This window comes from Pezoporus occidentalis, unplaced genomic scaffold, assembly GCF_034315485.1.
Source record: "Pezoporus occidentalis ecotype Australia unplaced genomic scaffold, CSIRO_AGI_Poc_V1 ctg159, whole genome shotgun sequence".
NCBI lineage: Eukaryota > Metazoa > Chordata > Aves > Psittaciformes > Psittacidae > Pezoporus > Pezoporus occidentalis.
The window spans coordinates 55968-82559 of NW_026913415.1; the positions used below are offsets into that span (position 1 = coordinate 55968).

General features: G+C 46.3%; 1 protein-coding gene across 5 annotated transcripts in view; it reads left to right on the forward strand.

The window, feature by feature from the left end:
• CSNK1G1 (casein kinase 1 gamma 1) overlaps nucleotides 1-26592 on the forward strand; it is a 108050-nt gene that overhangs the window by 13359 nt on the left and 68099 nt on the right. For 3 of the 5 annotated variants that reach the window (XM_062612052.1, XM_062612056.1, XM_062612057.1), the window contains exon 2: nucleotides 6174-6306. The gene's annotated coding sequence lies outside the window, so the exon portion shown is untranslated. The remainder of the gene's footprint in view (nucleotides 1-6173; nucleotides 6307-26592) is intronic. The other 2 variants (XM_062612053.1, XM_062612055.1) reach the window with 2 other exon arrangements.

Sequence of the window (26592 nt, forward strand, 5' to 3'; positions counted from 1 at the left end):
GCTTTGGAGGCTGTATCCAACAGATCAGGGTTTCAGGAGTGGAGGTGAGCGCTGGAAGGATGAAATATAGTTACCTTCATGAGCATCCTCAGCACGGCCATGACATCTCTGTGTGCTCAGGCTGAGATGTTGTTCATGTAATAATGAATGATTCCTTGCTTCTGGAAACACGTAGTCTAGTTCCATGTTGGGATTATCACAAGTGGGTATAACATAAGTAACCTTATATAATGATATATAATTTAGAGTAAGCAGGTCTCTGTTCCTGATGAGCCAAAAGATTTAAAGAATTTCACGTTGTGATACATGTGTCATGAGTAGACTCTTACCTGAACTTGCCCGCATGCGTTCCCTAAATTCTGTAGTCTCCTTGTCTTATTTGAGGCACTGTCCTGGTCCCTTTCATCACAAAAACCAGTTCTGAAGGCGTCAGTGGTCTGCTGATAACGGAAGGTGGGCTTCCTGTGCCTCATTAGAAGTGGATTTCAGCAGCTCTCTGGGAGTGTGCAACACACACACCGAGATCAGAGTCAGGCATCCCACTGGATAACTCAAGAAATATTTGCTGCTTTCCTTTTGTAAAGGCAGGACTGAGAGCTAGACCTTCTTGCAGCAGTCCCTTGCTACATTTGAAATGTGTGAGCTACTCATGAGTCAAAGGAGCTGAGTGAGAGATATCAAATGGGTTTTTCAAGCAGCAGTATTTTTAGGTTTTGTTTTTTTTTACCTGGGTGTCAGACAATAACTACTGTTCTGAGCAGTGCCCAATACAGTGCTACAGTAAAAGCTGTCTCTCTAGTTGAACACAATGAATGTAGAAGTCAGCTTTGGGGTGTATTCAGGGAGGAATTCACAAATTACTGAGTTCAAGGAGGAGCTTTGTTTCAAGGCTGCACTTGTGAAGGCATTTAGCTTTGTGTCCAGCTCGCTGCCAGGCGTTGAGCAGACTTAGTTTTGATGAAAGGACAGCAAAATCTACCCAACAAGGTATGACTTTTCCTGGTTCGACACTGATGCTTTCCCTGTTTTGGGGGCAAGCAGCCTTAATATGGAGTTTGGGACCTTTCTGCTCTGCTGTCAGTAGACATGGGTTTCAATATCTATTGGTAATTGGGAAATAGTATTAAAGAATATATATTCCAGCTAATCAGTACATAATGATGCTTGTTTAGTCTGTTAGCCTCTTGCTCTTTCCCTTCTGATAAGAAGGCTTGTTCGGCCTGGAGAAGAGAAGGCCCCAGAAGGGGAGACCTGAGAGCAGCTCCAGTGCCTAAAGGGGCTGCAGGAAACCTGAAGAGGGGCTTGGGACAAGGGCCTGTAGGAACAGGCCAAGGGGAATGGCTTGAACCTGCCGGAGGGGAGACTGAGATGAGCTCTTAGGCAGAAGCTCTTCCCTGTGAGGGTGCTGAGGCGCTGGCACAGGGTGCCCAGAGAAGCTGTGGCTGCCCCATCCCTGGCAGTGTTCAAGGCCAGGTTGGACACAGGGGCTTGGAGCAAGCTGCTCTAGTGGAAGGTGTCCCTGCCTGTGGCAGGGGTTGGAGCTGGATGAGCTTTAAGGTCCCTTCAACCCAAACCTGGCTGGGATTCGAAGAAGGGGTTATTTCTATTTAGCTGACATTAAAGGGTCAGCAGTGGGTTAGGTCAAGTCAACAAAGTCATCACTGGTAGATGTGGGAGGATGGTCCACTATTGCTGTGAGACTCAGGAGCAATCAGATGGAACTCACAGCAGGTGGGTTTAGAAGCAGGAGGATGGTGTTTTTCAGGCAGCAAATAGTAGACACGTTGAACTAGCCATGGCCTATTCTGCCTACAAAACTTCTGGGTGAATTCATAGAGGATCTAGGCATGTTCATGCAGAGGCTGCACTGATTGTTCCTGAACACCCAGAAGCCCAAACTTATGTGGGGAGGCCCAGAAATAAAAACCTGTATGGAAATGTGCATTGAGAAGTTACAAATGCTTGCTCTCTTCTTTGCTCTTTTAAGTGTTGCGTGTTTTCTTTTACTAGCTCTGGCTAAAGGTCTGTGTGAAACAAGAACAAAATACTGAGCTGTGAAGCAGAATTGATGAACCTGGTGTTTATGCTGAGATTGTTTGATGCCCTCTAAGAGGGATTGGAAGCCTTTTTCTGGACAAGGCTTTGGAAGGTTTATGTATTTGATTTGGAACAGAAATAGATTTAAAGTGTTACGCTGGAGTTGTCTGGCAGCATTGAGGTTTCCTGAACAGGCTTGCTGGCAGAGCAGAAGTGGTCTACAAAGACCTGTTTTTTTCCATATGGACATGGAATGCTTAGGTTGAAAATGTGCTCACCTGAACATACTCTGATCCAGGACTGACAGGGTGCTCTTCAAACAAGGCACTTGCTTCTGGAGAACTTCACATTCTGTGCCCTGATGTGCAGTGTTCTTGTTGGAGCTGGATGTGAGTGCTGGAGCATTGTGTTTGCTCTTGAGGTTTTTTTGTTCCATCATCTAATGCCATTGGGGGATGTCTTACCTTTTTGGCCATGCTGGACAGTGTAAATACTTTGGAGTAGGGCAGCATCCGTTAGGTTGGCATTTTAATCTTGTTCCCATGCTTTAATTTGGTAAGAGTATAAATGTGTGTAAAAGCATTACCCAAAGTTTTGTGTTGCTAACTGGTGGTAAAATAACAATGAGCTGAAGTACAAAAGATCCCAAAACTGACCATGTACCAGCTTCCTGAAAGAACAAATAAGAAAGGGGGTCGTAGAGTCATGCTCCCTGCTGCAGCAGAGACAATGTCCTCCAGGAGTTGAAAAGTGTTTGTGGTATACCCCAGACTTTTCAAGCACTGCACTTGGAAATCACATCTCTTGGCTCAGGCTAGCACGGATTTCCCCAGCCCTTGGAGGAGATGAAAGACCTGGTTGTGTACTCTTAAGATAGAATATCATCTCTTCCCGAGCTGCCTTCAGGGATGTTAGTTTTTACCCTGAAACTGAAACGAGTTCTCATACTTTGCTTTGAAAACTAGTGGGGGAAAACATCCAGCAATGCTTAAAGCTTCTGGTGTAGCCAGGTTCTCTCTCACTGGCAGCTGGAAGAGGGTTTGGAGGTCTGTTGGACATACCAGCCAATGTGATGGTGTTTCTCTGAAGATCATGGTCTTTGAGGGCTGAACAGAAACGCTGCTTGTGTACTGCTGAGAAGGTTGGGCTTCGCTGTGGTTATGTCGAGCGTCGCAGAGGAGCATGTCTTGAATACAGGAGTATGGGACCCATGCCCAGCTCCACTCCCCCAGTGCTCCTTATCCTTCTGGTTTTGGCATTCTGTAAAGTAAATAACTTTTCTTCCTGAAGCAAACTGCCCACCAGGAAGCGGAGCATCCCCTTCCAAGGATTCTGTGTGGCTGTTCGAAGCCAAGATCTATTGAGTTCAAACTGAGGTGTGTGTCTCTGAGCCTAAGGCCATCAAGGAGGTGTCACAGGAAGCGGGTTTGGTGCCTGGAGGTGCTAATTAAACACCAAAAAGCTTAATTATCTGTCAAAAGTGGGAAGGGTCCCTCTTGCTGTTCCTGGTTTCAGATTGCCTCTTTCACTGTCATTCTGCTGTCTGTGGCTGCTCTTTCAGCTGCCTTCCCTTCCCCAAGGGGTATGATCCCTGCATAGTGTTAGGCTTTGGGCATCGAGGCTCTCTGGCAAAGGAAAGACTGGAGCTTGTTACCATGATAAACTTGTGCTCCAACCAGGTTTTCCACATATTCTTCATCTTAACCATTGCTTTTTGTTGTTGCAAGAGGTGGCTTTGTTTCATACCATTCTTGGTTCCTGGCTTCTCCGGTAGGTTTAATGTGTGCTGCAGTCAGGAGCTGAAGCCTGTTGTTACTTTGGGCTCCTCTGTGCTTTCCTTGAGCCCTCTTGGTACCAGGCAGGATTTCTGGTGAGCCCATTGCCATGGGGGTGTGGTGGAGGGAAGGATGGGAGCTGAGCTCTCCCTTCTGAACCTTGGGTGCTCTGAAGATGCTGGAGTTCTTTCTCTGTGAACATGGAAGGAGTCATGTTTGCTGTGCTGCAGCCAGAAGATGTGTTGGTAAATGTCTTGTGTGAGGTTGTGATGTTTTTGTCACAGGTGCTGCTGGTAGGAAGCAGCAGAGGGTGACCAGCAGAGGGGGGTTCTCATTTTCTACTTTGCCTCCTCCATACCATGCCTGTCCTCTTGTTCTTCAAGCAGAGCCTGAGTGATATTTAACCCCTGGTTTGAGCCTGGACCTCAGGCTAGCATGGGATGATTTACCTTCTTTTATTCCTAGAATAAATCATTGTACTGTGGAGCAGGTTATAAATTGTCTTTGGTTTAGCTTCCTTGTTTGGAGATGTCACTTTTTGTTAGAGGTCAGTATTTACGTAAAGAAACTGAGGCAGTTTCTGGCCAATGAACTCGGTTTGGAATTTTTATGCACAACTTCTGGGTTTTCTTTCTAAGTTTAACTGGGATGTGTTTGAAGTAGCAAAAGAGCAAACTTCCAGGCCTAAAGAGTGTTCAGTATTTCAGTCTGTGGACTGTCATGTTAATGGGATGCTCCTGCTCTTTGCCCAAGAGTGCTTTTATGGTTGCAATGTCAAGTAACTAAACAAAGCAGCAATTCCTCTTTCCCTGTGAATATAGGCACTTATGTTTTCCCTTTCTTGTAGGGCTTCATTTAGGACAAGTTTGGCTGGTTCTTCCTTGCTGCAGCCTGTGACCCGGCCAAATAACTTGGGAGAACCTTAACGTCAAATAGAACAACAGCTCACCTTAAATGCTTTGCAGTAAGGTTAATACTGGGGATATATTCAACTACCCAATGCCTTTTCATGGGTGTCACTCACCACTTGTACACTGGTGGTGTGCTCCTCACGCCAGTGGTTGGCTTTGTTCAGGAGCTGGTGGTGGGTAATTGTAGATGAGGATTAGTTAATGACAGCTCTCGTGAGTTCATGGAGATGTTTGAAGTCTCCTACGATGCCATTGAGCAATCCTCCTGTCTTGTTGAGGATGGAACTCATAAATGACATTGAGAGAATGTGTATGTGACCTGGACTGGACTAATAACAAGCTTATGAAAGTACAGGGCAGAGGTGGAGCAAATTCCTGTGTGCTGCAGTCAAAGTGGCATCTGTTGGCAGCGCGGTGATGGTGAGTTTGGTCTGCCCTGCACTTGATGCTGGAGAAGGCAAATATCTCTCCAGTGCAGGTTTTCCTTCTGCTGTGGCCAGGGTAAAGAAGGCCCATTTGTCTCCTGTGTGCTTGCAGAACGAGCAGTTTGAGAGGTTAGTGTGGACCTGCCCTTGCTGTAACAGTCAGGGAAATAAGGACAGAAGTGGCCCAGGCTTGGAATGCCCCTTCGGCACTGGGGAGCCTGGCTGCAAGGCCTGTGTCAGAGCGTCATCTGTAAGGGAGTCTTAACATCGTATTTCAGTGTGTGGCAAGAACCTGTCTTCTAGATGATGGTTAGAGCTTCTCAGAACTTAAGTTGCTTCTTAAAATTGTAATTTTTGGTAGAACATCTCACATCCTTTCTACCAAAGGAAGTTAAATGCCTGTGTTTTGAATGTAGAACAGAACAGCATATGTCTGGTCACCTTGGGCAGAGTTTTCCGGAAAGTTTCATTTTGGTTTGACCTTCACATCTCTGTTACAGCACATTCCCCCTCGGAAATGGGTGCTTGGGCCCTGTTCTGCCCTGTGAGCTGCGTGCTCTGAAGGGTGTTATCTTGGGGGGAAAAAGGACACAAACAAAAAAATCTCTTGTGCTTCCTTCTGACCAAAGTGCTTGGAAGCATTGTGGGAAATGGAGCCAGACCAGGGATGCTGTGTCATGGGAGTTTGGGTTTGGGAACCTGTTTCCCAACGTGACAAAACGCAGTTTACCAACAGCCAAATGTATGTTAAGAAAACACCATCTTCTGAACTAAAAGTCACCTTATTGCACAGAAAGCTTTTAGCTTGCCCTGATATATGGGTTAAGGAGAAATACTAGATCTTCCTATAAGAAGTGGTGTTTGGCTCCTGTTTATCCACAGTATACTTCGAAGCTGGCATACCAAACTGAAAACTGCAAACAGTGTTTTTTCCTTCTTTTTTTAGCAGAATAAAGCAAGATTGGAAGTTGCTTGTATGAACTGTTGCGTGGAGACTTTCTAAAATGTCCTTTCCTCTTTTCCAGATTCACCACAGATATGCCTGGCCAGCTGCTCTGCTGCTTCTGTGCCTCAGCACTTGCTGCCCTGTGATTGCAGATAACAACCATAAGAAGTGATTGCAGATAATAACCATAAGAAGTGAGTTACAAAGTTGGGGTGAGTCTCATGTGGCTTTGATATTCTGGAGCATCTCAGCATGCAACTCAAAAAACCAAATCCAGGGAAGACACTGTAAAAACCTGTAACTTACAGCCAGGGTACATGAGCTATCTGTCAAACCTGTGGAAGGATGCTTGGAGACCTGAATGCAAGTTGTTAAATTTATTTCCATGTAGTTTTTTTTTTCCTCTCAATTTTGTCAGCATTTTTCATCTAAGTAACTTCTCTGGAAACTTGCATCCATCAACTGCTCTCCCTGGCTTTATTTTTAGAACATACATGTTGAGCTGAGAAGTAGGTAGCTGCAGTGCTGCTTGTCAGTGATGAATATCTGCACCAAGGAAATTGGGTAGGATTGAAGTCAGGAAGAGTACAGACTCTTCTGTGGTGAGCTGAAGCTTCTCTAAAAGCGCTTCAGCTCTCCGCCCAGTATCAAAGTTAATGTGCTCTGTATATATGTGACAAGTAAAATGTGGGCTAAATCCTGTTCTGTTACAAGTGACCTATGAAATGAGCAGAAAACTCACAAGTGAAGATGTTGGGAAAGTTTTCCTCTCTAGAGCAGTGAAATCAAAAGGAATAACATTTGCAGGTGAAAGTGACTGATTCCAGTATGGATACATACTTTGATTTCAGGGAATGGGCAAGTTAAGAGCCATAGAATCCCAGGTTGGAAGGGACCTCAGGGATCATCTGGGCCAACCTTTCTAGGGCAAAGCATGACCTAGACTGGATGTCCCAACACCCTGTCCAGCCCAGTCTTAAAAGTGTCCAATGCTGGGACACTTCCCTGGGGAGATTATTCCAGTGGCTGGTTGTTCTCACTGTGAAAAATGGGAACCCTCTTGTGTCCAGTTGGAATCTCCCCAGGAGGAACTTGTGCCCATCACCCCTTGTCTTTTCCATGGGATCCCTTATAAAAAGGGAGTCTCCGTCTTCTTTGTGGCTGCCCTTTAAATACTGGAAAACAGTAATAAGGTCTCCCTTGAGCTTCTTTTTCTCCAGGATGAACAAGGCCAGCTCACTTGCCTTTCTTCAGATGGCTTCCCAGGCCTTGGATCATCCTTTTGACCCAGAACACATTGATCAAGTGTTCTGATTTGATGAAAGCCATGACTTTGAGACCTTTGTGAGTCTGCTTGGCACAAAGTTATTTTGGGGTATAAATAATGAGTACTACAGGAACAAAACTAGCACTGGGTTTCTCTCTGGACTTTTGAAAAAACATATAGTGACAAACTAGTTTTCTGCTCAAGTGGAAGCCAGTGCAGACAAAGCGATGCTGATTATGTAGTTGGGGAATTAAATTTAGGACCATAATTGTGCATCTTTGGAAATACTGTTTCTATGTTTGGACAAAATGGTGTGACAAACAAAATTCTTTCTGAGTTGTAGATTCCACTTTGAATTTTGTATGTGGGAAGCTTAATGAGCTCTTGCCTTTTGGTAATTTCAGTTGAGGGGGGGACAGACAGACAAGGATCTCATGCTTTCAGTAGCTTCCAGCCTGGAGGAGAAACTCCCTTCAGTTTTGCTTGATACTGTATCTCAAATTATTTTGTAGCTTCATTTTTTTTACTTTACTTTTTTGGTGTCAGTATTACGAGTGCCATTCACTGCTTGACAAGTCTTTGGTTTGAGCAATCCAGACTGGTGCAGTATAGTGCTTTTAGTATCTTAGTATGAGTCCAACGGAGACTGTAGTCATTTGACTGTGCTTCATTTCATGTTCTTTTGTCTTAAAGATAAGCCCCTGAGGTCTGAAGCTTTGTGATGTTGTGGAGGGTTTCTTCTGTGACTGAAATCACCCTCTTGTTTTTCTTTATCCTTCCTGTAATATGTCTATGATCTTGGGAGCTCTTCTTTAATGTATCAAGATATTCCCATGGGGTTTAGGGTTGTAGTGTGCCTTTTCACTTGGGGGAAGCTTTTACCCAGCTCAGGATGTCTGATTTTATTTTTTTTCCCCTCTTACTCACAGATGAGGATGTGGATTCGTAGCTCAGACTGCCAGGCAGCATGCATGATAAGTGATATAACAAGTCTACTCATTACTGTGTTAAATACAAGTTGATAATGCGTTACTGAAATCCCTTATCAGTTCTGAGACATTGGAAAGTGCTGCTGTCTCAGCCATGGATCTTGCAGCCAAGCTGCCTGTGCTGTATCCCATTCCTGCCTGCTTTAATCCTTATGTATGTTTAAATGTAATATTTAAATGGTTTTCCCATTCCATGACTTCCCCTTGCCCATATTCCTGACTCATGACATTACTTCTTCAAGGAGCATTTGTGCCTTCATCTGTGTGTTCCCTGCCATGGGATCCAAAAGCAGAGGTGCTCTGGCTGGACTTCTTCCCAGCTCCAGTGAAACCAGTGCTTCCACTCCTGCATTTGTGCTGAGGAAACAGGCATCGTCCGTGTGAGTAAGGAGTTAGCTCTTGACTCTGCCAGGTTGTCCTCCAGTGTGCTTCATGGACCATTTCCAACTTGAGGAATCTGGCTTTAGGGGCACTTTGTTTTCCCTGGACAGCATAAATGAACAAGAGCAGCAGTGACCACTGGTTAAATGGTTAAATTCTTGGCTTGGCGTTACTCACATGGTACATCTCCACTGAGCTCACCAAGTGGTGTGTCGAAGCAGCTTTCTGCTTAGTAGTAGATCAAGTCCGTAGTAGTATAGGGTAGACCTGGACTGATGGTGGTTTGGGCAGAGGACATTGTGCTTCTAAGCAACTGGAGTTGACTGCAGACAGGACTTCTCTAGGTGGGGCTGAAGGAAGCTAGCAAGGACCAAAGTCTTGGAGCCTATGCCAAACACAGGGAGACAGCAGTGAAAGCTGTAGGTGCCTCTGTTCTTCTTTGGCTGCGTGTTGAAAGTGTTGAAAGGTCCTGATGATGTGTGGTAGCTAAATATCCTCCTGTACACAAAGCTTTCTAGTTGTATTAGTCATCCATCAGGCTTCTGGATTATTTAAGGGCAGAAGCTCTCCTCAAAGAGCAGCAGTATCTATTTGTAGAAAGGTACATAATGTGAAGTGCAATTCCAGTGTGTTAGAGCTATGCTGCTTGAGATGTTCTCGAGAATGCTGCCTCTCCTGCTGTAGAATCATAGAATAGTTAGGGTTGGAAAGGACCTTAAGATCATTCTAGTTCCAACCCCCCCTGCCATGGGCAGGAACACCTCACACTAAACCATCTCACCCAAGGCTTCATCCACCCTGGCCTTGAACACTGCCAGGGATGGAGCAGCCTCCCTGGGCAACCCATTCCAGTGCCTCACCACCCTAACAGGAAAGAATTTCCTCCTAATATCCAATCTAATGATACTTCATGATCTGTAAGGCTGAACTACTAAAGTTCTGTAACCTTAGAAGGCATCTAGTTGGTCTAGGGACATGAATCGTGATGGTGTTGGAGCCCCTTCTCAACTTCTTCCACACCTTCGGTTCAGTGCAGCTTACTTCAACTGTTAGGTGCTATTCTCCAAACACTGATAAGCCTCAAGGGAAAGGGGGTAGTGACCAAAAAGGTGCTCCAAGGAAAAAGATATTCTTCCACTAGGCATGGGGGAGCCACTAACTTAAATAGTTAATGACCAAAACCATCTTCTATAGCTCTTCAACTTGTACTGACTTGCTCTAAGTCTGAAAATGCCCAGAGCTGAGCTGGTCCATTTTTAAGCTGTAGTTCATCTCTCTCTGCCTGTTTATGGAAAATCTTGGGGAAGTCACTGGCTAGTGAAATTAATTGCACCACAGCATGATTTTGTTCTCATAAACTTAAAGAAAGCTCAAACCTTTGTGGCTTTTGTAGTGCGTATGGGCTCACTTCATTGTATACTAACCCCAAAACTAAACGAGAGGTTTCACGCTGTGATTGAGATTCCCTGGCTGGCAGAATGCTGGGTCTTGCTTTTGCAGTCTGGCTTTTATGTAACTCATTGTTTTTGCTCAACTGTTGCAGAGAGTCTGTTTCCTTTAGCAACAGCCAGCAGATGTTTAGCTGAACAAGACTTAATTCTTTAAAATTGACCTGTAAGAAATGTGTGAAGGCGAAGATGGGGGTGGAACAATTGTATGTCAGCGTGATTTCCATTTCCTTGCTGAAACCAGTGCAAGCTTTGCAGCTCCACTGGAGCCCTGATGGGTCCTTGGGTGCTGCGGTATGCTCTGCAGCCTTCTCCAGGGGCTTTACTGTTTCTGTAAATGTGCTGTTGGGGGAGTGGGACTGAGCTGTCTAATGAGAATTAGCATTACTTGGTCAGTTAGCACTGTATGGGCTAAGTCTGTCTTTGTAGCGATAGGACAAGGAATAATGGGTTTAAACTGAAACAGATGAAGTTCAGGTTGGATATAAAGCAGAAGCTCTTCCCTGTGAGGGTGCTGAGGTGCTGGCACAGGGTGCCCAGAGAAGCTGTGGCTGCCCCATCCCTGGCAGTGTTCAAGGCCAGGTTGGACACAGGGGCTTGGAGCAAGGTGCTCTAGTGGAAGGTGTCCCTGCCCGTGGCAAGGGTCTGGAACTGGAGGAGCTTTAAGGTCCCTTCCAGCCCAACCCAGTCTGGATTCTGTGATCTGGTGGATGTGCCACCATGCTGATCCTGCTAGGGTTTCCAGTTATCATGGGCAGAGAAGTGTGCTCTGCAAATGGCTTCAAGGTTTCAGAGTTGAAAGTATCTGCTGCTTTAGTTTAAAGATGCTTTTCTTGGAAATAATACTTACCTAGTGCTGGAAATACTTTGGGACACTGTGTGAATGCTCCAGTCTTCACAATTAGGATTTTGGTATATGTTTGCCTTGGGTTTTGTGCTTTTTCTGAAGTTCTAGATGCCTGCCACAAAATTTTGACATTGCTTAAGCAGGAGGTAACTTGAATGTCCTTTTCTACTAGGATGTGAGACTGGTACTCAAAGTAGGACCTCAGACTCCTTTTCCTTGTGCTGCTTGCATCAGGTTTATGTTTCCAGTAGTCTTCAAAGCTAGTGTGTGGGGATACTTAACAGTAAGGTCCAGCTGAAATGAGCTCACAGGCCACGTGCCTCCTGGGTTCTACTGCAGTCAGCGGCTGTTGTCATCCTTGCACAACAAGCTGAATTTGTTTCTCCTGTAAAGTACGTGCTAGATAGCTCCTTTCCAAAATGCTACCAAATTAGTTTGCCTACCAAGTATCTGCCAGTTTGGAAATTCAGCATTTCCCATCCTGTTTTCTGCTGGTGGGATGGGGAAGGAGGCTGTGCCTCGAAAACATATGAGGGTGGAAGATGTGGCTACAGCTTCAGTGAAAGCTGTTGCTACGGCAGTTAACAGAGCTGAAAGCCTGTTCTTGGCATTCTGTTATACCACAGGATATGGGAAGAGCTACTGACAATTAGCAGGAATACATGCATTTAGTTTGAGGTGTTAGAAGATCATAAATGTCCAGTTGTCCGCGAGTTCTTTAGCTGTTTAATGGAACAACAATGTGTGACAACCTGCTGCTGCTGGAAAGCATGATACCTTCTATCGGTACCTTTCTTCAGACTATCTCTCAGGCTTTTCTTTAACCTTTCAGTAGGGATGCAGCTCAGAAGCCTGATGGAAGTGGTGCACTTCTGGTGTTGGCTTGTGGAGAGATCAGAGCCAGTGAAATGGAGAGACTTGAGGGTGTTTGACGGATAGAGGAGCAGGAAGATGCTTTTTAGGATAGCTAGATGCTATATGGGATAAGCCATCTCATTAGCATGTATGAAGCATGGCTGTTGTGGTAACCTAGAGGCTACTCAGCTCTTCTGACCAGCTTATTTGTGTCTCCTTCAGCTGAATCACTCCCAAGGAGACACGTAAAGCCTTGGTTAGAATCGAGCTTTGTCCTTCTTGTACCTAGGACATAGGGAGAGAAGGGAGGTGGGAACAGGTCAGATTGAGGAGTAGGGAGGTGATGGTATGCTCAGGCTCTGCTCTGCCTGACCCATCCCTGGGGATACAGGTTGTAAATCTCTCCCTTCCACCCAGCACCAGGCTTGGGAATCCTTGGACTCAGTGCTTCCCTTTGCTTGTCTGTCGTGTGCTTGCTGGTGCCGGGGTGCTGCTGGTACTGCTTGGGAAGCTGTCTTGTACCTCACGGGCAGGGTGTTGCCCTGTAGCTAAAGATCTGTGACCCTGATCTACGGTTGCCAGCTCTGGGAGCCTCCTTTGGGCTGGAGTTGCCTAATTTCAGTTTTTAGCCTGTCTCAGCCTGGCTGCTGAACTACTGAGGCTGCTCTAGCCTAGGCTAATCATGGTCTGTTGCATCCCTGGGGATGGGGTGGAGGAGTCTGAACCACTCTGTGATGTGGAAGCAGCTTTTCGGACCTGTGGGATGCTCTAGGGGAGTGGTGGAGCCATTTGGGGATTCACCTGAATATAGCCACCAGGAAGCACATGGAAAGTGAACAGAGAATGTTACTGGCATAAAGCGATGGCTGTCTGAGAAAGCTTTGCTTGCTGTTTGCATCCCTTGGATCATGAGAAATCTGGAGGTAAATGCTTTATTGTTTCACTTCTAAGGTTTTGGAGGTTTTTCTCATCACCTTGAACCCTCTTCTGTGCTTCAGCACTTGCAGTTGATAGAATATTAAACGTGTCACCATGTATCTGAGCTACTCTAAGATCAAAACCAGAAGCATAGTACATGTGGAGCTTTGACTTGCACCTGAACTCTGGTAGTGCTGTCCTAAATAGATCTGTGAAAGCTGGTTTTGAGCTGTGCATGGAAGCTTTGTTTCACTGATTGCTTTCTTGGGGAAAAGCCCCCCCACCAGGAAAAGATGTATATCTGATCACCACATAGCTCAGGTATGGGCACGTGAATTGGAAAAACTCATACAGTATCAATGACCTTTCCTTAAAACAACCAAAACCCACTGCTAATGTGTACCTACCACAGTAATCTGGGGCATAATTCCTGTAAAAAGGCTGTCAAATCTTAATCCTTTTATTTCCTCAGGATGCCAGTGTGTAAGAGAGGACAGACGATATGTGGATGTTGTCCCCTGTATTTGGTAGCATTTCAGGGGAAACCGAAAGGGTCCAAGCAGCAATTGAGTGAACTCTGATGTGGTTGAATCAGTGATGAACGGTGGCTGCTGTAACCCAGCTGTGCTCAGATAAACCACTCCTGGAAGTGGCAGTTTTGGTTTCTTTTCAGAAGTCCTTTAGTGTGAGAGGACCTACATCATGCTCTGCTACATTTGCACTTGTGCCCTGTGGAAGAGCAGACAAGCTTCAGACAGGGGCTGTCCTACTTGCTGTCCAGCAGCTGCCAGGTGACAGTAAGCCATTTCTAAAGGCAAATACCTGGTTGCTGTCAGCTTCTCTTCCTCAAGCAGCAGCAGCACCAGCACGTTTGCAGTATTGTAGTAAATCACTTTAGAGAGTGCAGGTAATGAAGTGAGGTCCCCAGGGAGGCTGTGGCAGCTGTTGGACATCTGACTTGTACTTTGTAGACATGGTCAATCAATGATCCATCACAAAGAGGGGTTTGACTATACTTAGGTAGGCTGTCTCCATTTCCATGTGCAGCTTTACCTTGTCTGAGACAACGTCCTGCAGAGGGATGATGGCCAGACCACCGTGGCTTAGTGTTTATTTTCCACTTTAATGTTGAGTCTTCAGATGCTTCAGGTGGTAGGAAGTCCAATTTTTAACATTTCCTTTAAAAGGCAGCAGATGTCGGGTTGTCTTCAGCATCCTCCTTTCCTAAACTTTCTTCTCCAGCAGAATGAGAATCAAATCTGTACAGTCTCTGTGATAAGAGCTCTTCCAGCTCTGGTTCTTTTGCATAGTGATGGAAATGTCACTTAGAAAAGACCTTTCTGATGTAGATGTCCAGGTTGGCCATGCTGAAACTGTATTGAGTTTCACTTTATCTGGGATTCTGTCTTTGGGGAAGTAGTGCTGGTCCTGTGGGCAAGGATGCTGGTTAACCTCAAATGAGCTTTGAAGGTCGTAGCTTTAACAAGATGATGAGATACCTCACTTGATGCAGTGTTCTGCGAGCCGTGGGTACCAGAACTGGATGATCTTAAGGTCCTTTCCAAATCAAACCATTCTATGATTCTCCCAAGGTTAGGAGGAAAGCCCTGCATTGGAAAACAAACAAACACTTCCTGGTTTAGATCATGATATTAAAACTAATAGGGTGGAATAAGGTGTTGTCTCTTTTCTTAACAAGATTAATGCTTGTGAAATAAATGCTAAAGCTCAATGTGAAGAAATCTACCAGCCATAACTGGACCAAGGCCATGTGTTACAAGGCAAAGAAGTGTTGTCAGGATGTGCCTTGCTTGGCTAAAAATTTCTGCCAGTACCTGTATTGCATCTCTATTTTAAACTAGAAACTGAACACTGAGTCTAGGTGAGTGTGCAAGAGTAGAACAAAGAGCTTTCTGCTCCAGCTTCAGGGACCAAGGACCTCCTCTGATCATCGTTCCTTGCTTGCTGTTTATTTCTTTGCTGGGCGTTGGCTTCAGTTTCTCCCTTTGCTAATGCAGGGGAAACCATGAGGTGTCTTCTCATCTCTGCACCAAACTCAGATGAGTTGCTGTAATCTTATCACAGGGACTTGGTTTGGGTCTTGAGAAATCTTCAGGCTTCTTTCCATAGTATGTCTGATTCTGAGTCATTATAGGATGGGAAATAGAGCCGTATGGAGCTGCACTGAGCTGTGTGGTGTGGTTGACACGCTGGAGGGAAGGGATGGGATCCAGAGGCACCTGGACAGGCTGGAGAAGTGGGATCATAAGAACCTCAATGAGTTCAGCAAGGCCAAGGGCAAGGTCCTGCCCTGAGTTAGGCCAATCCCCAGCACAAACACAGGCTGGGGGAGACCGGATGGAGCAGCCTGAGAAGGACTTGGGGGTGTTGGGTGAGGAGCAGCTCCCCATGACCCAGCTTCAGTGTGTGCTTGAGCCCAGACCCCCCCGTGTGCTGGGCTGCACCCCCAGAGTGTGAGCAGCAGCTCAGGGAGGGGATCCTGCCCCTATGCTGCGCTCTTGGGAGACCCCCCCTGCAGCCCTGATCCAGCTCTGGGGCAGCAGCACAAGAGGGACGTGGAGCTGTTGGAGCGAGGCCAGAGGAGGCCATGGAGATGCTGCGGGGGCTGGAGCAGCTCTGCTCTGGAGCCAGGCTGAGAGAGCTGGGCTGGGTCAGCCTGGAGAAGAGAAGGCTCCTGAAGGGGAGACCTGAGAGCAGCTCCAGTGCCTGAAGGGGCTGCAGGAAACCCAGAGAGGGGCTTTGGACAAGGGCCTGCAGGGACAGGCCAAGGGGAATGGCTTGAACCTGCCAGAGGGGAGACTGAGATGAGCTCTTAGGCAGAAGCTCTTCCCTGGGAGGATGCTGAGGCGCTGGCACAGGGTGCCCAGAGAAGCTGTGGCTGCCCCATCCCTGGCAGTATTCAAGGCCAGGCTGGACACAGGGGCTTGGAGCAAGCTGCTCTAGTGGAAGGTGTCCCTGCCCATGGCAGGGTTTGGGACTGGATGAGCTTTAAGGTCCCTTCAACCAAAACCATGCCATAATTGTATGGAACACAAGAATGGGTTAGACGCTAGCAAAACAGGAGGAGTACCAACACAGCTAAGCTAACACTTAAGTAATTCCTTGAGGAATGGAGCAAAATATTTCTTTTTGTTAACCACAAGACTGTACTCTGGTTCATTCTAGGTGGTATTTATAGTTTTAATGGTAGTGCCTTGCCTTTACTTCCTAATAGATTGCTGGACTGCAAGTGGGTGGAAGATTTGTTTGTTTTGGCACAATATTCCCTTTACATAGGCATGTCTCAAGTTTACAGCAAACAGAGGAGCCAAGCCATGAACTGTGCAAAGTCCTTAAGACGAGGGAAGGGAGAGAAGTAGGACCAGTTGTCATGTAAAATTACCTCTCCAACCCTGAACCATCTCTGAGCTTATTTCCTCTTCTAGCTTGCAGTCTCTTTAAGTTGACATTGCTGCATCAAAAGCAATGTGAGTTTGAACGCTTGTGTCAGTGATGCTTGTTCCTGCTGCTTGCAGTCGTTGCTCGATACTCAACGTGCTGTGGGTTGGGCATTCAGTGTCCTCATTTTGAGTGTTGGGGAGCTTTGGTGGTGATCCTCTTCTGGCACTGTGCAGTTCAAATCTAACTGGTTGTAACCAAACCAGCAAAAGTAGCCAAGGTGTTCACTTAGTGCCTGAGCACTGTTTCTTGACCTGAGAATTGAGTATCAGGTGGTGAGAAGGCACTGGGATGCAGATAACGGGTTATCAGTAATGGCAGCAGAAGTTGTCATGAAGTAAATCCACTGCCATGACCTTAGCACAGTGGTGTCACCAAGTACCTGTGGCTTTGATAATGAAAAGAAACATGCTGTGGAAGCTGGACATGGCTTTGGAGCCGTTGTTTGTGACTGAAAAATGGGGCTGCTTGGCAAGTTGAAGGCACCAAGTGCCCTGCTGTGAGGGACAGGGTCTGGGCCCTCGGTGTAGTGGGGGGGACCCTGTTGCTGCCCATCTTCAGGCCTCCTTTTTGTGGAGGCAGAGGACACTCTGATTTTCCATGGTGTGCAGGGAGGGTTTGGATTGCCAGGTATCCTTGCTGGCTTTAACACCCTCTCGTGTGGTGGGGATGTCAGCCGTCACCTGGCACAGGGTGGGATGATGCCTGGCTGCCTCTGGTTGGTTGGGTGCAGTCAAAAAAAAGAGCTCCAGAGTTTATCTTGAGACTGTGGGTCTGAGAAGCCAGAGTATTTGTTATGCTGTTGGTGCTGCTGGTGCCCTCCAGACGTGCCTCAGTGTGCTTGATGGTTTTACATGGGATGCCAGTGTGGGGAGGCTGCCTCTCCTAATGCTGCCTTACCTCACATAGCCCATGGACATCATCTCGGCAAACGGTCCAGGTGGTTTCGATGAAGAAACTGCATCCTGTAAAGCATGAGTGGAAAAATGATGCACATGGGACAGTGTGTGCTAAGAAGTGTGGAAGAAGCTAAAACACCTATCCATGTGAAGGCTTCCAGTGCATGGAGACCTTTAGGTCAACTTGCTGCCTTCAGACTTGAGGAAAAAAAACAAACCCCAAACCAACCAACAACAGAAACCTTCAAGCATTAACAATTTTTTAGCTGTGTAGCTTCTTATCTGGACTCTTGATGGCTTCTGCTCGGCTGCGTGCTGTGGGCTGCTTGTACCAGCTACTTTCTTACCGCTCAGAGGAAACAACCAGGCACAAGCATTGACTTTCTGTGAACAAACACAACTGTCTCACTGTGAACACTGGGATTACTGTGTCTGATGGCTCTGCTGAGGAAGTGCAGGTTTTATGGAGCTGATGATGTTTGGGTGGGTATAGCCGATACTGCCGCTATGGGCACAGACAAAGCAGTACCCAGGGCTGCACCTTGCACCGGGGAGGAGGTGGGAGGTAGCTGCCAGTGGAAGGGCTGACCTTTGCTTTATTTAAAATTAAAAGGTTCGATAAAAATCAGAAAAGGCAAGAGCCTGGCTCCTTTCACAAGGCTCCTCAGAGCTCCTAAGCATCCTCTAGCTCTCCTGCAAGGGGGATGAACTTCAGCAGTGGATATTTTGCTTGGTCTGGATGTAATTCTTGGCATCTTCTGGTTGCATAGGCCATCCATATCAATCTCATCTGACAGCTGAACTGCTTCTTAAGGGTATGCAGTTGGGAGAACCAAAACCGGGGAGTTGTAAATCTCGAAGAGGAAGGGAAAGGTTGTTCTTTCTATGCCATAAGGATGCTACCCTGTAGGATGGGTGAGGGGGGGGAGTGTTGATGTTTGTTTTGGGGCTGTAGCACTGCTGCAGTGCTCACTTGATGGAGGTTTTATAATCCCATAATAGGAAAGGAAGACAAATCACTGCAGCAGGCTTCAGGCTTGGAGTGTAACTGTGCTTTAAATATTAAACTCTGTTAGTTTTTAACATAAGTGAGCTATGCCAGTAAAAACCTTTCCTACAAAACACAGCGGGGTGGGAGAGAATGAGGCTGTGGAAGGGAACTGGGGTGCTGGCTGTGCCCCTTCTTGGTAGAAGCTCTGAGACTTGTTTGCTTAAGCTGAAGCAAGGTATTTATTAAGCCCAAACAAGCAGGAGTCCTGGTTCTTATCTTTTCAGCTACCTTGTGCTCTTCAACCTCTGCACGTGGTCACAAAGTTTGTCACCACTGTTTGCCTCCAAATAAGCAGCACATTAAAGGCTGGGAGAGATTTCTCTCTGTATATAGTTCTCAGGTACATAGTTTCCTCTTTGAGACATAGTTTAGTTGCAAGCAAAATATGTAGGTAATGTCATTTGAATTCCTGCCAAACATCTAATTACATGAGTGATGGCATGGGCTGATCTTCTGTTCCATGCCTGCCAAAAAAGGCAGTATCCTAAAGTAAGGAGAAGGTGAAGTTCAGGCACTAAAATGAAAACATATATACATTAAGTCATCAAGTATGAAGTTTTTCTGTGTTTCCTCCTAATACACTAGTTGTCTCTGCTTTTGGCATTACATTAGTATCTGTGTTTTGGTAAGAGATGCTGATGTTCCTGCTCACCATCTCTTGCATCACGGCATTTCCATTTTATTAACCAACTCTTACCAGAGTTTCTGGTGATGAGCACTCTGGATACAGGGGCCAAGTCACGTCTGCTGGGCAATGTAGAGAGTCTGAGGGATGGATTGTGTGGACTTGGCAGGGTTGTCTGCTTCCCCGTTTTCTACGGGCCTTTGGGCTTTGCCTGCCAGTCCAGGTCTTGAAGTTTAGCTACAGAGGCTGTGCAGAGTATACTTTTGTGACTTTTACCCACCTACACTGTTGTTCTTGGTCATGTTGTCTTCTCGTAGGCTTCCTTTCTGTGTTCTCTTCATATGAGGTGGTGAAGAACAACTTCCTCGGTTTCAGTGATGCTAAATACATCCCTGCAGTAGGACGTGGGCGCACATAGTCTCTTACAGCCAAATTTGCTTAGGCCCATCGCTGGTGTTCATCCCTGGAGGACATACCTAAGCTGGGGTGAATCTTGCCTGATTTATGGCGTGTGTTGGCTCTTAGTGCCTAAACCCTTGCACCGAATTGGGTGGTTTAATGAAGCTCTTTTCTGAAGCCACCTATTTCTGATGCACCTTCAGAACTTTATTCCTGATGTGTGGGAGTGGTGTTTTCTCTAAGGCTTTGCTGCGTTGTGTAGTGGACACTGAGAGCACCCCTACACCTGTGCTTAGGGCTCAGTGCTATGGGAGGCTAGAGTAGTTTTCCTTTGTCTCCTGAGGTGCAAATGCTCAGCAGTATTAACTTGATGTTTTACACTGACAAGACACAGCACGTGCTCTTCCCTGTCTGGCAGTCTTTTGATCTTTGCAGCTATATAGAATAACAGAATGGTTTGGCTTGGAAAGGACCTTAAGATCATCCAGCTCCTACCCCAGCCACGGGCAGGGACACCTTCCACTAGAGCAGCTTGCTCCAAGCCCCTGTGTCCAACCTGCCCTTGAACACTGCCAGGGATGGGGCAGCCACAGCTTCTCTGGGCACCCTGTGCCAGCGCCTCAGCACCCTCACAGGGAAGAGCTTCTGCCTTATATTTAACCGGTACTTCCCCTGTGCAAGTTTAAACCCATCACCCCTTGTACTATAGATGTACTGGGCATCGTTCTGTCTGTGTGCTGGTTAATACCAAGTGCTGTGTGTGCTGCTTAATACCAAAATCTGGGTGCACTGCTGCTCCAGACCACCAGTGAGCATCATTTTTGGTCTCTGCTCAACCTGGCTACAGAGGCTGAAATCCTGAATCTGGTTAGTGGCATCTGAAGCTTATTTTAGGAGCTGATATAAGCCTTGGCAGAGGTTTGGTATCCCAGTCTGTGGTGACTAATCTGCTTGTTTGTCCTGGCTTTTTGAGGTGCCTTGGGTATTGGTGGGACAGAGGAGAGGCAGCCTGTTCCCATCAGACAGCTGCAAGCCCCTTCTGGGGACCTGAAGCTCTTCTTGAGTTGGGGTACAAAGATCCTGCATCTGAATCCCACTTAATTGCTGCTTTATAATGACACTTTTTATTGATACTGGCAGGCACTTGACATGAATGTGTTCTTCCACAGGGGGGTAACATACCCTGATAGGTGCTTGTGTTCATCTCTGTGCATGGCCAGCACCTCTTTGAATTACTCATCTCCACCTGGGTTTCACTAACCCAGCTTCTACCTGCCCCTGGCTGTCAGGGGTCTTCAGTCTTCTTTGGCCCTGTCTCCTGAAGTTCACAAGGAGTTTTCTTCTAGTAAGAGGCTCTTCCCCGCCCCACACACAGACACTCTATGAAAGCTGTGTCGGCTCTGAAATTGATACTTGCATTCCTTTCTGAAAGCAGAAAAAAGCCCTTCATGGTTTGGATGCTGCAAAAGGTTTTTTTTTCGTATGTTTAACTGCCAAATCTACCAGTCTTTTCAAGCTCCCTGAGCCTGTCTGCAATTCATCCTCCAGGCTGCTTTTCCTTGCCAGGCAGTGCGCAGATAAAACAGTCGCAGATTACTGAGGTGCATCTGTGTTAAATCATGCTATAAATCTTCAAAAATGATGTTGCTGCTGGTGATCCAAGCTTGCTCCAGAGCCCAAGCCACAGTGGTGGTTGTCTTGTCGAGCACTTGGCTCATCAGTGACACCAGTAACTGCAGAATATATCCATCGACCACCACGGATACACCTGAATCTGCCTGCTGTGAGTTATTCCTTGAAGATGTACATGGCTGTCTAAAAGTCATCTCATCCCTGGTAGGCTTTGACCCTTTCTTCTTCACATCCGTTGCCTGAAAGGAGGGGGATGGTGTAGGTGTATCTGCAGCTTGTTTTCTGCTGTTAAGCAATCTAGTATTTTAAGGTGAAAAAAAATGCAGGTGTATGTGATGCCTGCATATCAGAGAAGAAAACGTCTGCAGGGTTCTCATCCTGCCCCAGGGCTGTTGCAGACCCTTTGCTACTGCCAGATTTTTTTCTCTGTAGCACCCTCATAAATCTCTCTTTCTGCTGGAACTTGATCTGACACAGCCTCATGCAGCCTGTTTTGCAAGCAGAGATCCTATCCTGAATGTCAGGCTTTTTGCCAGTCTTCGAGAAACCTTTAGAAGACAGGCTTTGGAAGCGGGGGTCGGTTATTGTGCTATCAGGAGGCAGATCTCACAGCCCTCGTGTGGTGGGATGGTTCCCTCCCGGGCCGCCGCGGATGCGGTGTGGGGCTGGAGCTGCGCAGGCAGCTGCGTGTGGGCTGCACACCTGCATCCTTCCGGGGGGCTTGGCCGGGGTTTGTGCTGCTGACTCCTGCAGCGAACCTCATGAGGTCGAGAGGAGCTCATCTGGCAGGTGATCTTTTCTCTTCCCAGCCCAAAAAATAACCTAAAATATGCAGAGCTCAGGTTTCATTAGGGGATTTTTTTCATTTTATTCCTCTGTTCATTTATGTGTTCCAGCATAATCCAGCTCTTCCTAAATAGCACCAACCCTCTTTTCTGGCAGGTTATGGTCTGTAGTACTTTCCTACAGGAACAGGTTTCCCAGAGAAGCTGTGGCTGTTCCATCCCTGGCAGTGTTCAAGGCCAGGTGGGACAGAGCCTTGGGTGACATGGTCTAGCATCAGGTGTCCCTGCCCATGGCAGGGGGTTGGAACTGGATGATCTTAAGGTCCTTTCCAAACCAAACCATTCTCTGATACATAAGAATATGCATGCATGGCTGCTGGCATGTGCTGGGCTTAAACTCAAATGAGGAAGAGGAGTCAATGAATCTAGCTTTCATCACATAAACTGTTTCCCTGGAAAATGGTCTTTTCTTTGACTCTCCTCATGTGGAAGAGCTAAATTATGACCCAGATTGCTTTTCTTACCCTCCCTTGCATTCTTGGCTCTCGAGCTGAGCTTTGGTAGAGGGTATTGAGAGTAAAGTTCAGGAATGAACTTGGGTGCTTGGATCTCTCTTGAGATCAACTGAGACTCATTTGGAAAAGTAACTTGCCAACATATTTAGTTGAGGATTATACAGTTAATGTGTTTCAGCACGTTCACAAGGTCTTCGAGGAAAATACTTCATGGAAGTTCACTTCCCTAGGATGGAAATTGGTGTGAGTTCATTTGGGTTCATCCCTTTCTGTAAAAACTGTAGTTGTAGGATGTCAACTTGACAGTCCTGTGCATTCATGAGTAGTGAATGACTGTAGTGATTTGCAGTTGGCCATCCTTCTCCCTTCCCAGCAATTTAGACTTAAATACTGTTTGTAAGCCTCAGAAGGCATTTTTTCCTGAACAAAACTAGCTGCACAAGCCAAAGATGAAATTGTTGGGTCAAATGATTCAACAGAAGCCACTTGTAGTGTTTAAAAGGCTTCTGTAGCCTTCAAATTTGGAAAGAATCTCCAAGTGTGGGACATCTGACATGACGTGTGCCTGCTTGCGTAGCCTGCAGCCGGCTTTGTCAGTGCTGTTACCAGCTTTAATCTGCAACAGGGAATTTTGACCTCCCTTTTCAGTTTTTCTGTTGCTTTTCACGTGTAGGACACTGAAACCAGGTCAGCCTAGTGCTGTTTAGGAAAGCCCTGATAAAATGCCGGTCTCCTCTGTGTGGAGGTACTGTTGGGATAGAGGGGGTAGTTGAAATACACCCCCATAATAGGAGGCTTACTGAGGGAGTAGTAGAAAGCCCTCTAGGAAATCAGAAAGCTCTTGAATTGGAGAGAAAAAGGCAAAAGGAAGTATATTTCTCATGGCTGAGTGGAGGAAGCATTCAGCCTCTGCATTCCCTCTTTCTACTAGTGGGTGTAGGTAGCCAAGCACCAGAGCAGGTCCTCTTCCAGGTCAGACCAGGACAGGATATTTGGTTATCTACGTTTTTTTCACCCTTAGGAACAGGGCAGAGCTCATAACTTTTTTATGTTCGCATTAGTAGGACAGCAGCTTTGCCAGGAGTAGTGGGGTGGCTTTGGAAAAAGACAGTTTTGTTGGAGCCAGTTGGAAGGTAGCATTGGGCAGTAGCCGGATAAGAAGCAGAACGTCTTGTCCAAGACAAGGGAGGGAAGCGATAAGCCGGTGAGATGAGAAGGCATGAAGGGACCTGAAGCCCATGGAGATGTATGTTTGCACAGAAGAGAGCAAAGCTGTGAGAAATTTACTAATTGTGGTTTAATACAGGGAGAGCATTGACGTCTAGGAAGTTGTTAGTGCGTGCAGTAAAGCAGAGGCCACGAAGCCAGCTTGTTCCTCTAAACTTAAGCATGTAAGCTAATAAAATGAGTTGGCAGGTGCTGAGAACGTGAGTGAACGCATCGTATCTGCCCTGGTTTCAAAATGCACCTCATTACCTGTATCCTGCCTGCTCTGCCTTTTCCAGAGGGCAAACTCTTTGTCCCCATCTGTGGCAAAGCGCAGTTTTCTACTGCTGAAGGCTCTACTTTTTACACGGCATGAGGGCGGAAGCTGGTGATCTCATATCCGTGTGTTTGTAACGTGTCAGTTGGGAGCCCTGGAGGATTCTGTAGTCTTTGAAGTCATGTGGGAAGTAGCAGATCTTGTCTGGAAAGCACGCTCCAGATCAAGAGTCTTACAAAAAGTATTAGAGGCACGTGGGGTGGATGTTGGAAAATCCAGAGAGAGGGCATGTACCTTGTCCTAAAGCAATGCTTGTGGAGCTGCTTTGAGAGACTGAGTTCCTGTTTCTGTAGAGAGAGGGATGAGATCACCCAACCCAACAGAAAATTGGGCTTTTTTGTAGGTCTCTTCTTAAAAGAAGGAAAAAGGAATCTAGGGCTGAACACCCTCTGCTTGTGAGGGTGTTGATCCATCCACCAAACATTTGCAGTTTGATTTCTAGCATATATAGCATCCTTCAGGAGTCAAAACTGCACACAGGCCTGGATCAGGTCTCCTGGAATCGATATGAAGAAAGGGGCATTCATTTCCAGTTTCAGTTTGGACAGACTTTCTGAAATTGTGCCACAACCCAGGACTTTGACAGCTCTTGTGCTTACCTTGGAAGGGTCTCCAGAGTATCTCAAGTAGGTCAAAGATTTCCAGTGCAAGGGAAGCAAGCTTTTTTCTTGAAGGGCAGGAATAAGCATTGCTTTGGCTTCCTCATACCAGTCTTCTGTTTGCATTGGCCTACTGCTGCTTTCACACCTAAGGACTTCATTGAGGAGTCTGGATGGCTGCGAGCAATGTCGCCGTGCCATAACGAGTGCTTGGTAAGTGATTAAACCTCCTTCATGCTAAACTCTGCTACTGATCACAATGTGAATGGCAGCTGCCTTCAACACCACCTAGAAGCTGGTTTGTAGCTCTGGGTCTGTGATTTTATCAATGGAGGTGAAGTCGTGATTTTGATCTTGGGTCCCAAGTGTTCTGAAGTGTGTAGGATACAGTTGGTTTGGGGTTTTTACTTAGTAATTTCCTTTCAAGCCCGTATCTTTCATTAAACAACTGTTCCCTTGCCTCCAACTATATTGCAGTGAAATGAATACTGGAATTGGACTGAGTCACTGTTAGGGAAATATCTTCATGCAGCTTTGTTTAAATGGAAGTAACTTTCAGGAGCAATCTTGCTGAGTGGGTGGAAAGGTAGGAAGGAAAATCATTATGAAGAGGTTTGAATCGTGGCAGGAAATAGTCATTCCGAGTAGTCTTTAAATATTAATGCAACTGACTTCAAATTACACTCCTGTCTTCGTTCTTTTGCCATTCCTCTGCCAAAGCCAGGCGCTTTGTTAGTCTTCAAAAGCAGTACTTGATGCCATATTTACTACAGCTTGTTTTAGGATATAGGTACAATAGTGAAAGATCTTTGTGCTGTTTGGTGTACCGACAGCTGGGACCTGCTCATAGGGCTGGCCATAACAAAGGGATTCTTAAATGTTTGGTTCACTCTTTCATTGCTGATCTGAATTTCTGTTTGTTGAAGGCTTTCAGTAGAGAGAGAGGATGGTCAGTGTTTGCACACTGTCAGGTGTAACTTTTCCATCCTTCTCCCTGGAGAGACCTTATACAGATGAGGAACAGGGGAAGGATGGAGGCTGAGTGGCTTGTAACCATTAACATCTTATTTCACTAGCCAGGAATGATGCGGAGCTCTGCGCTTCGCCTGCCTGAGAAGAATAGTTACTTGTCCCATCTCAGGTGCACTGAGTGTGATTGTGCAAGTGTCAAACCAAGCAGTGTATTTTGATGTCAGATCTGAAACTTGGCACACAGGGCTTGAGCTGAGTTCAGACTTTAGTCTGGAGGAGGGGAAAGTTATATTGAGGAGGGCTTGTGCTCTCAGGAGGGTTGGAGCCCTCAGAGGAATGATGTACTTGTGCCATCAAGGACTGCGGAGCGCCATCTGCCCTGTGATCAAGGCCAGCTCGTATCAGTGGTTTGAAACGTGTTGAATGAACACCTTTACCTTTTAGTGGCTTTCAGCCCCATTTCATCATAGCTGGTAAAACTTCTGTATAACAATGCTTGTGCCAGCAGGTAGCCAAACAACTTTGGAAAGATCCTCACCTAGGCATCATCTTCTGCTGCAAAACCACCTCACTGTGTGGATTCATCTGCTCTGCAGGGCAAGGCTGGTAGCACTTCATGGCAGGAGGAAGGTTCAGCTGCTTCTGGCATCACCCAGGAAGGCACTGTAGCGTGTTCTTAACAGCCTGTCTATTTCCAGTCCACCTCATGTGGTTTAAAAACCTTTTCTGGGTGGTTTTAGCTTATATTGACTCTTATGCTCTCTGCTGGCCATTGAACTGTGAGCTGAATGAGCAAGAAAAACCAAAACTTGTTTGCAGCTTTATAAAAACTGCAGCATTCCTCTTTCCTCTGCTGTAATCAGTCCCTGTCAGCAGAGTTTTGCCTCTTTTGTTTGACCCTCTCCTCTGGGGACAGGTTGGGGTCCAACCCAAGTGCTTTTTCTCATACCTGATAAAGTTATCGTCATTGCTTCTACAAGCTGGTTTCACAAAGCAAATACAACTGTGCTTGTGTCTATGCAAACAACTTTGAGAAGCAGCGCTAGTTCACCCCTCCAAAACAAACGCTGCAGCTAAAAGTCTGTTGGGATGTCTATGGTGAAAAACCAGTTCATCCTGTTTGCCTGTAATGGATGCTTCCTGCTTATCCATATTCAGTTTTAAGTATTAAATCTTGAATTAAGCTGAGGGACAATTAAAGCTTGGTAATGCTAAATACTGAATTCCTTGTATGTGAAAGTCTCCAACTCTGTCTCCAGCTAGGCCATCGAATGGCTTTTCACACATTGCCTAGTACAATGTTTGGAGCTTGAC